The sequence below is a fragment of the Bubalus bubalis genome, chromosome 10 (assembly GCF_019923935.1).
Source record: "Bubalus bubalis isolate 160015118507 breed Murrah chromosome 10, NDDB_SH_1, whole genome shotgun sequence".
NCBI lineage: Eukaryota > Metazoa > Chordata > Mammalia > Artiodactyla > Bovidae > Bubalus > Bubalus bubalis.
Window position 1 is genome coordinate 20,444,554 of NC_059166.1, and position 12,406 is coordinate 20,456,959.

The 12,406-nt window shown below is 41.1% G+C and overlaps 1 protein-coding gene across 1 annotated transcript in view; it reads right to left on the minus strand.

The window, feature by feature from the left end:
- The window catches only part of GRM1 (glutamate metabotropic receptor 1), a 241,665-nt gene that overhangs the window by 17,060 nt on the left and 212,199 nt on the right, over window positions 1-12,406 (minus strand). The window lies entirely within an intron of this gene.

Here is a 12,406-nt window from a genome sequence, read left to right on the forward strand (position 1 = left end):
ATGCTATCATTATATATATATATATATAAATATGCATTAATAGTTCTCAGAAAAGTAAAAGTACATGTCTCTTTTTCATACTGTTATGTTGTAAGCTCCCTGATCTTTACTACCATAATGTCTAATATGTTTCTAATCCTATTGTTTAAAATATCACTTCTAATACTCTTTGTTTTTCATTTTTTAAAATCCATCACCATGCATCATCTCATGATATGTACGTTTTCTTTTAAACCCTTTTGTATGTATTTATAGTAGGCATCTTAATTTGACTATTAATTCCATCATCAATATAATATCTAGGACTGTTTCTATCACTTGATTTTCTTTCTGGTTACGTGTCACATTTTCTCACTTTGTTACAGGTCTAAAATTTTTTAACCAGATGCTGTACATAAGGTAGAGAGTGCTGGATTTTTTTCTTGAAGTATTGGCCTTTGTTCTGGCAGGCAGCCTGGTTACTGTGGCTCAGTTTGAGCCTTGTTTTTCATCTTTTAGGGCAAGTCTACAATATTCTCTAATCTAGGAATGAGTGAGTGAAGTCGCTCAGTTGAGTCCAGCTCTTTGCGACCCCATGGACTGTAGCCCACCAGGCTCCTTCATCCATGGAATTGTCTAGGCAAGAGTACTGGAGTGGGTTGCCATTACCTTCTCCAGGGGATCTTCCCGACTCAGGGATTGAACCTGGGTCTCCTGCATTGCAGGCAGACGCTTTACAGTCTGAGCCACCAGGGAATCCCCAATCTAGGAATAGTTTACCCTTATTATAAAGTGTGACCTTCTTAGGCTCTCTGCTCATCTCTGTGTATTCAGCAAGGTATGTCTACTCTGGCTTATGGAAACTGGGAAAATTCTTGGCCTTTTGGGGCCTCTGGGAATCCAGAACCACAGTAATTTTTCTTTCCTTGGACTTTCTAAATTGTACTATACTCATGCAGGGGGCTTCCCTGGTGGCTTACATGGTAAAGAATCTGCCTGCAATGCAGGAGACCAGGGTTCAATCCCTGGGTAGGGAAGATTCCCTGGAGAAGAGAATGACTGCCCACTCCAGTATTCTTACCTGAGCAATTCCATGGACAGAGGATCCTGGCGGGCTACAGTCCATGGGGTCACAAAGAATAAGACACAACTGAGTGACTGACACTTTCACTTCATACTTATGCTGCTGCTAAGTCCCTTCAGTCGTGTCTGACTCTGTGCGACCCCATGGACAGCAGCCCATGAGGCTCCTCTGTCCACAGGATTCTCTAGGCAAGAATACTGGAGTGGGTTGCCATTTCTGTCTCCATCATACTTATGCAGATAGAGTCAAATACTGATGGGAACTCATACAACCAACTGCTAGAACTCTTTTTCTGCATTGATTCATTCTCTTCCTTTCTCTGCACTACTGATTCTATCTGCCTTGCCTCTCCTAAACCTTGGTTTCTGTCTTCTTAAATTATCAAGATAGCCAAACTCTGTGTTCTTTCTCACTAAATAACAACCAGGAAATTGCCTCCAGACAGAATGCCTGAATGATTTTAGGGTTCACTTCTCTGTTTCCTTTCAATTCTTTGAAATCAAGGTCATACACTGTTTTCCAATGTCTGAACACAGTTATTTCATATATTGTGTCAAGTTTTCTGATTGTTTACAACAGAATGCTGTCTGAACTTTTTTATTCTCTCATGTCTGGAAACAGAAGTCTTTCCCTAATATGTTCAGTCAGTTTAGTCACTCAGTTGTGTCCGACTTTTTGTGACCCCATGGACTGCAGCACACCAGACTTCCCTATCACCAACTCCCAGAGTTTACTCAAACTCATGTCTATTGAGTCGGTGATGCCATCCAACTATATCATCCTCTGTTATCTCCTTCTCCTCCTGTCTTTGATCTTTCCCAGCATCAGGATCTTTTCAAATGAGTCAGTTCTTCACATCAGGTGGCCAAAGGATTGGAGTTTAAATTTCAGCATCAGTCCTTTCAATGAATATTCAGGACTGATTTCCTTTATGATGGACTGGTTAGATCTCCTTGCAGTCCAAGGGACTCTCAAGAGTTTTCTCCAACACCACAGTTCAAAAGCATCAATTCTTCGGTGCTCAGCCTTCTTTATGGTCCAACTCTCACATCCATACATGACCACTGGAAAAACCATAGCTTTGACTAGATGGACCTTTGTCGGCAAAGTAGTGTCTCTGCTTTTTAATGTGCTGTCTAGTTTGGTCATAGCTTTTCTTCCAAGGAGCAACCGTCTTTTAATTTCATGGCTGCAGTCACCATCTGCAGTGATTTTGGAGTCCCCAAAAATAAAGTTTCTCACTGTTTCCATTGTTTCCCCATCTATTTGCCATGAAGTGATGGGACCCTAACATGTTAGACATTATCAAATGTTCTCCTATGTAAAGTCAGAAATTAAACAGTAAATATTGCCATAGCTTAAAGTCATATACACCTTATCCTTTGTGAGGATAAAATTATCTTCTTGTAGATCAGATCAAAATGTATTAATGAGCCACTATTTTAAAATTACATGAAAAATATATCATGACAGTATATTTTCAGAAACTGTAAAAGGTTTTCTTTTTCTTTTACTTTCAAATAACTCTAGAAAGTATACTCAAACTGTCTTTCTGAAAATCCACATTTATCCTCAGAGTAAGCATGACAATTTGTACTGTATTCCAAACCATAAATTTTTCTAATGCTATGGAAAAATTTTAAAAGTAGTGCTTTATTATTTTAATTAGTATAAGAAGTGCAAAATAATGTCTATCTCTTCAATCAGCTTTATCTTTTTCCTAACTATAAAATAAATACTACAAATTAGACAAATTCCAAAGATAATAATTCTAAACAAATATATTTATGCAAGTTGACTAGTGAAAAATGGATCCTATGGGTAACTGCCACATGGAAAAATACTTAAAATTAGGTTTTGAATGGCTGAATAAGTGCATAAAAAATGATTAGCTTATACATTTATCAAATAATGAAAAAGGAACTGCTCAGATAGAATTCTTTTGTTACTCCTTCTTATTCGGCCACCAAATATATGCACTTTTGACATATATCATCTAAATTATGGGACTTGTTTTTTCTGTCTCTCAGCTACCCCTCCAGACTTAAGATTCCCTGGTGGCTCAGATGGTAAAGAGTCTGCCTGCAATGCAGGAGACCCAGGTTCCATCCCTGGATTGGGAAGATCTCATGCAGAAGGAAATGGCATGCTGGATTTTGGTCCCTGCCTCTAATCCTGTAACATGGCTTTAATTTCTTCTCACTCCAGAGTAACAGCATGCAATTGCCAAGACTATCACTGTGGGCTGTGGGCTCCTAAGGGAAGGGAATCATGCCTTACTTTCCCTGTTTTCAGATCACAGTCATCAAGAAATGTACCAAGAACGCACAGTAGGTGCCCTCTGAATAAGGGCTGAGTTGAATCTTTTTAAAAAATGTAATTAAGCCACTCAAGGAAATTTAGTTCCTCCCTTTTCTAATATCTTCAAAACATAAGCTCTTTGGTCAGGTGTTTACTTAGACCCCAGTCCTTGTTTCTGCACCTGAGTCTGATTGCTAATAATTTCTTACATAAGTTCACCAAACAGACATTATGTCTTCAGTAGTGTCTATATAACTGTTTGTTTTGGAGGGAGGTTTCAAGTAGGGCAGATACATCATCTGATTTATTTTTCATCTGACTTTCTTTCTACCATTTGGAGAAAAGATTTTAAGGAGGGCAAGAGAGAGAGGGCATATGTTGTTCAATCCATGGTTTTAATATGCAACAATATAGTAAAGAAATAAATATATTTTAATAAACAAAAAAATATTCTTTTCCATTCAGAGAATTCTCTTTCCTCCATCAGTTCATCTATGTCACTACATTTGAGTCCTGACACAGGCTCCAGGAAGTATTTCTGGTGCAGTGAACCCTTTGAAACATTATCTTATTTAAAAATCCTCTGTAATTACTAATAAGATATAGTTGGTATTTTATTACCACAAGTTAGCCAACCTTTGTCCACTAATTGTGTCACATGTATATAATAGAAGTAGTAGTGTTAGTCGCTCAGTCGTGTCTGACTCTTTGTGAACCCATGGACTGGAGCCCGCCAGGCTCCTCTGTTCATGGGATTCTCCAGGCAAGAATACTGGAGTGGGTTGCCATTTCCTCCTCCAGGGGATCTTCCTGACCCAGGGATCGAACCCAGGTCTCCTGCATTGCAGGCAGATCCTTTACCATCTGGGCTGCTGGGAGGACCCACACGTATATGATAGATACACTGCATTCAGATACTTAAAAAATTCTTAAGTTATTGTCTCTTATGTTTTCATCTCCTCATATCACAAATATTTTGTTATTTTTATATTTTTACACTAAGTGATATTTCTTTTGCATGTAGTATATAGCCAATAACTGAATAAAGTATTGTTTCATTTTCGTTACAGTAAGACACTTTTTATGACAGCTCTCAGTCATGATAAGAGATTTAATGTTTCATTGAAATTTTCTTTGAAGGACCAAGACTTCCCAAGACACAGGAACTGTTTTGATTCCTTTTACATCCTATGTACTGGTGCTCTGTTTATTGTTAGCAAGACTAGACGACTTGCTGCTTCACACAAGGCTATGATTCAATTCCATGTACACTGTAGGAGTCTTGTTTGTGCCATAGGAAATCAAGTGTTCTTTTTATGAATATGTTTCCGAATAACTTGAAATGGATTTTTTTAGTTTAAGCTTTGTTTAGAAAAAGGGTAAAAGAAAGTAAACAGCATCAGGAGAATATAATGAAGGAAAAGTAACAATACATTAAAGGAAACAGAGACATTTTCTTCAGGAGGAAAATGCCTGGAAAACTAAACAGAACAAAGACTTGGGTCCTACCTAATTAGGTCTGTAGGAAAACCAGCTGCTGTTTAGGTTTCCTTTGCATTCACAGTGCTAGCTCAGTTCCTGGCACATATTAATTATTCAATAATGTATGTGAAAGGAAAGACAGAAATAATAAGGAATAGGATATAAACAGGAGAAATGAAAATGAAGAATTTAAGAAAACAAAAAATAGAAGGGATTGAAAGCTTGGCAAGGACTATAGAAAAATATCAATTTAGGAAAATCCCTACATTGTAATTTATTACAGGGAAAATGTAACAAAAATCATATACGAATATAAAATGATCACAAAAATGGACATATATTGAACCAGCCCATGTGTGAAGAACTCTGTACAGAATTATACTAACGCTCACAACTGCTCCATGGAGTGAAGTTACTTATGTACATTTTGCAGGTGAGGAAACAGCTGCAGAGGGGTCAGCAGCTTGTACAAACCTCAGTCACATCATCTCCAGTTATTATCAAGATCTAGGCTCTTCCTCGGAGAAGGCAATGGCACCCCACTCCAGTAGTCTTGCCTGGAAAATCCCATGGATGGAGGAGCCTGGTAGGCTCCAGTCCATGGGGTCGCTAAGAGTCCGGCACAACTGAGCGACTTCACTTTCACTTTTCACTTTCATGCATTGGCAAAGGAAATGGCAACCCACTCCAGTGTTCTTGCCTGGAGAATCCCAGGGACGGGGGAGCCTGATGGGCTGCCGTCTATGGGGTCACACAGAGTTGGACACGACTGAAGCGACTTAGCAGCAGCAGCAGGCTCTTCCTAGTGTAAAAACAGCTATCACAGTGATGATATGTTATACCAAGAACCAAAACTACATCTCAGAAGTTGGCAGATATTTATTCACTTATCCAACCTTTATTTAGTGGCCCAGTGTGCCAGACATGGTACGATACATAGGGACAGATAAATGAAAAGACCTGATGATCACTGAGGTTAAGAAGCTCAAAACTCTGACAGAGTAGAGTATATGGATAGAAGAATGAATGAAATGCCTCTGCAGGGCATATGCAGTCAGTCATTTAGCCATTCATTCATTCTCATTATGCATGCAGAATGCCAGGCGCTGCATCAAGGGTAGAAACCATCAGTGAATAGATCATATCCTTATCTTTGAGAAGTTCTCATTCTAGAGAAAGGCTTTGAGAAAAACACAGTAAGAAAGAGGAATAGGGTTCAGGACAGGGATCAATAGGAGGCAAGAGGCCTAGGAATCAGACTTTAGAGGCACTTAAACCTTTCAGCATGTGGGGTCCACCCTGCACCTGCAAGATCTTGAGTGGAGTCGGGGTGAGGGTGGGCAGATCTCTTTAGTGTATGTGCAGTAGGCTTCTGACTTGCCTCATCTTAGTCCCAGTCCTGTTAGGGAGGAGGCACATGGAACTGGGGATTGCAATTTTGCCTGTGATGGTCAGGTAAGGCTTCACTAAGATAGGCCATTTGACTCCAGTAAAAATTAATTTTTTAAGAAAGATGTGCCATTTGAGTAAGGACTTAAGAGCAGGAAAGGAGGAAGCTCTGAATACATCTGGTGAAAGAGAGTTCTAGCTGGTGGGATCAGCTAGAGCAAAGATTGCAAGTAAGAGCTCTCGGCATACTTATGCTATTGCCTTCCTCCTCTACTTTTCTCTATGTGGGTAATGTGCCAATAAACGTTTACTTTAAAAAGACTTCAGGCCCTGCTTCAGCCACAGCCACCTGCAAAACACAGGATATCTGCTGGGCTCCTTCTCTGCTCCATGTCATATGACTCAGCGGCAGCTTCTATCAGTACCTGTCTCCAAAAGTGGCAGACAAGCTAGATCTGAGGCCAAAGTGAAAAGAAGAAAGTGTTAATCACTAAGTTGTGTCTGACTCTCTGTGACCCCATGGACTATAGCCGGCCAGGCTCCTCTGTCCTTGGGATTCTCCAGGCAAGAATACTGGGGTGGGTTGCCATTCCCTTCTCCAGGGGATCTTCACCACCCAGGGATCAAACCTGGGTCTCCTGAATTGCAGACAGATTCTTTACCATCTGAGTCACCAGGGAAGCCCACCAAGGATAAAGTGATCATCAAAAAGTTCAATAGCCAGGAGACCAGCTTAAATACTGGTCAAAGCTTGAGACATGAAGCCATCAGAGTGACTGTGAATAAATTAATGATGATTCCATAGAACTTCTCATCATAACCAGTAAAGTTTCCTCTTCACCCAGAGAGACTATAGTAATTTCATGATTTCACATACATAATAAAACCCGCAATATTTTGTCTTCAACTTTTTCCAAAATTTTAGCAAATACGGTTTTAGTAGCTGGGGCAGATCACATCATTATTATGCAACTATAAGCTTCTCAGATAAATAATTTTTTATATTTCTGTGTGCAATTTTTATTGAGACTCTGCCATCCTGCAGCGGACTTTGAAAGATATTACACAATGAAAGAACCATGTCTTTGTTTCATTGGTTACATTAACTATCAGTTCAGTTCAGTCACTTAGTCGTATCCAACTTTTTGTGACCCCATGGACTGAAGTATGCCAGGCTTCCCTGTCTATCACCAACTCCCAGAGCTTATCTGTCGTTCCCTTCTCCTCCTGCCTTCAATCTTTCCCAGCATCAGGGTCTTTTCCAATGAGTCAGTTCTTTGCGTCAGGTGGCCAAAGGACTGGAGTTTCAGCTTCAGCATCAGTCCTTCCAAATGAATATTCAGGAGTGATTTCATTTAGGATTGACTGGCTGGGTCTTCTTGCCATCCAAAAGACTCAAGAATTTTCTCCAAGACCACAGTTCAAAAGCATCAACATTAACTATGAACAACTTAAAACTTATGGGTAGTTTGCTTTGATTCACAGAAAGAGGAGGCTGAGGAGGACAGGACAACTGTAGTTGATGATGTTATTGCTAATTTTCTTAGTTAGTCTTGTAGCCATGTGAGAATTGCCTTTATTCTTAGAAAACAAAAGCTGAGGTACGAAGTTTCATGATATTTGCACCTCACTTTCAAATGGTTCAGGGAAAAAATAGTTAACTCAGTCCTGAAGTATACAGTCTGTAAAAATAGGTGTATTGGGGCTTTTTTTTTTTTTTCATGTGTATAAGGTGTATTTTACTATATGATAATATGGCATGTGTAATGAAGAACCACTTATGATATAGTCCATGTTCACATAATGTCTCCGTAATTCTATCTTGATTGGCCAGGTCAGAAGAGGGGGAAGTGGAGGTCTCTACTCTCCATGACAAAACTCCCAAATCCAGTTCATTCAGTTCAGTTCAGTTCAGTTGCTCAGTCGTATCCAACTCTTTGTGACCCCATGAACCAGTAAAGAATCCAAAAACAAACTTAAGGGAAGAAAAAAATAGAAGAGAAGCGAAAAGAAAGAATAGGAGGCCAGTGGGAGCAAACTTCAGGACCCTTTCCCTGGGATTCTCTGCCAGTTTCCCCATCTCTGTCAGTCTCCCAACTGCCTTCTAATACTTATTGCCTCCTTAACTCTAGATTCTGGTTTCCCTTAGCATTTTCAAAGTGGATCTCTATTTATAGTTTTGTTGTGAACTATTGAGAAAATCAGCTTCAGCAATTGAAATTTGTAGGAATTATGCCAGTTCATATAATGAAAGATGGTTGAACAACATGTGGCTGTGGGTTGATAAGAGCTTTGGGTTGGCTCTAAGCCCAGCTCAGCATCTGCTAGCTGAGAAAGCTTGGGACAAGTGACTCAAGCCCTCTGGGCCTCTGATTTCTGATCTACAAAATGGGGTGATAATACCTCCTTTAAAAGCATTGTTTTAAGGAAGAATTGAAATGATGTCAGTAAAGCATCCATTATTGTACTTGCACAAGGATATGCTTGATAAATGTTAGTCCCCCATCTCTACTGCCTCTCTGCTCCTTTCTTTCACTTTCACTTCTTTTGCCTCTCCACCTCTTCTTACCTCTTTCCTGCCTTCCCTACACAGAGGAAAAGAGCAGCAGGCTTGGTGTGGGAGACCAACACACATACCAGGCCCTTGCTGTTCACTTGCAGACCCATGGTCTACATTTTATGTGCTAACTCAGATTCTTTTTGCCTGACCTGTGTCATGCCCTTGGCCATGTTCTTGGGCATTCTGGACACTTCTGCAACTCCACCTCAGTTTCTACCACTACTGTGTCATCTTAAGGCATCCCCAGGTGGCTCTCTCTCCCATGGAGGAGTCACTGAGGTCCAGAACTGCCTCCATTGCACTCACCACAGCAGGAGCTGTAAGACCCACAGCTGCTTCCCCTCCCTCACTGCTTCCAGATCTTAAGAAGATCCACCTAACAGGACAGGGACTCTGGCTGCCCCAGTAGCTGCCTAGAGGCATCAGGTAATGTCACTTCCTGTGAACAAATGTTGACTGTGGGAAGCAGAAAATAGAATAGCAGGAGTGTATACATTTTTCTCCTTTCTTTGCCCCAATTAACAGTCTGAGAAGTCTGTCCAGATCTGGTGAGGTTAAGTTGTGCTCAGTGAGGCAGTGTCCTGCCCAGCGATGCATAACCTCAGTGGGGGAGGTGTTTTTCCATGCTTCCATGTCTCCATTCCCTTTTCCTCTCACTCCTGCTTCCCTGGGATTCTGTCTCCCAATAAAATATTAGCACTTGAGCCTTGCTTAGCTTTCAGGGTTCAAGAGAACCTGAGCTAAGGACTTGTGAACTACATTTTCCAGGCTCTCTTTACAGTGTCTTCTCCATAGGGTTGGAAGAATGAGAGGACCTAATGGGAGACTGAAGAGCCAAAGAGAAGAGAAGCCTCGTATTGAGGCCTCTCCCCACTCCAGCTCTGGACATGTCTCAGGTAGTATCTATGACCTTCCTTGTGTCGCTTTGGCCCTGGGGTGGGAGTAATTCCTGCCACTGCTCATCTCTGAGTTACATCAGTGCCCCCTCTTACTTTCATAACCGTTTTCTTTTTTTTTTTTATAATGTAAAACTCCCTCTGTTGAACCACCTAGTGTGGGTCCTTTCTTTCCTGACTGTACCCATAAAACACAACAATGAAAGTTTGATTTTATTTACCTCTGTTTGTGGTATGACTGAAATCAATTTCCCCTTCCTAAAATATTATATTTGTAAAATATTTATAATTCTAGAAATCAATAACATAAGAAAACTGGACTTTTAGCTACTTCAAAGGAAATTACCATAAGAAAGCTTTATGAGTTACCATAAAACAAGTCAAATGATTATATCAGCATTTGAAGTGACATTTGACATTTAAAATGAATAATCCTTTCCCAAAGGTTATGCTCCTCAGTTAATACAAGTGCAAGCCCTCCCATCACCTTTTACGTTGCTTCTTTCCAGTCTCTGTAGTGGCTACTGAGAGATCTCGCTCTGCATCCTGAACCTGCTAAGTGGCAAATTGACAGTGGAAGAATATAAATGCTATTACTTGGTAAATAGGATTCAGATATCATTTGTTTCTGTACCTCCCATGGTGCTTATTTTAAACAAACAAACATCCCTCCTCTCCTCCACTCCAGATGCTATTGAGAACGGGCATACTTTCATCCTGCAGGGTACATGGTATACAAAAATTGGACCCCAAGAGATTTTCATTTATAGCTAGTGCTCTGTAGTGATTCAGCAATGATTTCTGGGATCTCTTTTGATAACACTGCATGGGTGTAATGCAAATGTAATGCCAGAAATACTTGAGCATCAAGCTTAGAGATGCATGCAGACAGCCTTTCCTCTGAACTGGGGCCTGGGGGGAGGGTTTATCTCTGGAGCATACAAATGGGACTACACATGGCAATGTGAGCTCCCATTCACGGCCTGCCAGCAGTCAGAGTAACAGGAGGGAATTCTAAAAGGGAGCTGGAGTGCAGAGCATCTTCAGAATGATTTGTTTTCTCTTACCAGGGTTTTGCTTGTTTATTTGTTTGCTTTTGTTATATTCTGAAAAACCAAGCTTTGTAGTTCCATAAACTTTTTTCATAGTAGTTTTCTGCACTAAAGATACAGTTCTGTCACCCAGGCTGAGAAGGAGGTCTGAGATGAACCTGTGACCTCCTGTGGGTCATCAGTCCACCACCAGTGAAGCTGCTCAGTTGTGTCCAACTCTTTGTGATCCCATGGACTGTAGCCTACCAGGCTCCTCCATCCACGGAATTTTCCAGGCAAGAGTACTGGAGTGGGTTGCCATTTCCTTCTCCAGGGGATCTTCCCAACTCAGGTCTCCTGCATTGCAGGCAGACGCTATTTACTGTCTGAGCTACCAGGCAAGAAGAGCATAAAACCCAGGGCTTCTGGGTTGTTCCAACCATAAGACTTTAGGTCACAGAAGTCCTGGTTTTCCCAACCATCCAGAGAAGAGGGACAAATCCAGAATCTTGTGGTCTGACATCCTGTAGCAAGAGTCAAGGATAAGTTTTAGGTTTCTCTCGAGGTTTCAGAGGATATATTCCTAATACCACCAGAGAGCTTCATGTGAAAAATTCCACCTGCATAAGAATCAGAAGTGGATTCTTGGGGAGAATCTGCACTGACGTATGGCCCACACGCACTGGTTTGGTTGGAGCCACTCTTACACTACTGACATGCTTATACGATGGGTGGAAACCAATGATGTCTCCAAGTCTACCAATTGCCTCATACTACCCTATTCAGGTAGGAATCCTCGCCTAAATCTTCCCGTGATACAACAACTCAAGGATTAACCATGGGCATGGCAGGAGGCCTCTAGCACCCTGTCATAGCACTAAAATAGAGTTCATTTTGATTGGCTAGTTGTCATGACAATTATTGTCGTTGTTCAGTTGCTCAGTTGCATCTGACTCCTTGCGACCCCGTGCACTGCAGCATGCCAGGCTTCCCTCTCCTTCACTATCTTCCTGAGTTTGCTCAAACTCATGTTTATTGAGTCAATGATGCCATCCAACCATCTCATCCACTGTTGCCCATCTTATCCTCCTGCCCTCAATTTTTCCCAGAATCAGGGTCTTTTCCAATGATAATTATTAAATATTTTTAATATCACATCTGCAGAGAAGGAGCTGACGTTTGAAACTAGAGTGAGTTGCCTCAGGAGTTCTTTTCATACTCAAAGTGACTGATTCCCTTGAGAGTTTGAGTCCACCTGCACAGCTCTTTTTAGATGTTGTGGGTCCCAGATCCTCCACCTTCTTTGATCAGTAGGGATAAAGTGGTGGACCCAGCAGCTGCAGCAACACTATTAGACTCTCACCCTAAAGACCCCTGAGTATATTTCTCAGGGGAACTCCATGAATGGCATAGCAGCACGATGGCATGGTGGGAGAGCAGGAACCTCACACAGAATTCATTCCAGCCCCAGCTGTGCTTTGTGACATTTACGTGACAGTCCTGTCTATTCCCAGAGATGAATCACAGAAAATTAGAGACGAGAAAGGCCTATTAGGTCATTTAATCCACACTTCTTCCAGTTCACAATCACCCCTCTATGCTCCATTTCCTACTGCATCAGCCAGTTTGGTTTTTAAATAGCATGGGATACAGAACGTGCTCTTTCCATGTCTTCTACACCAAG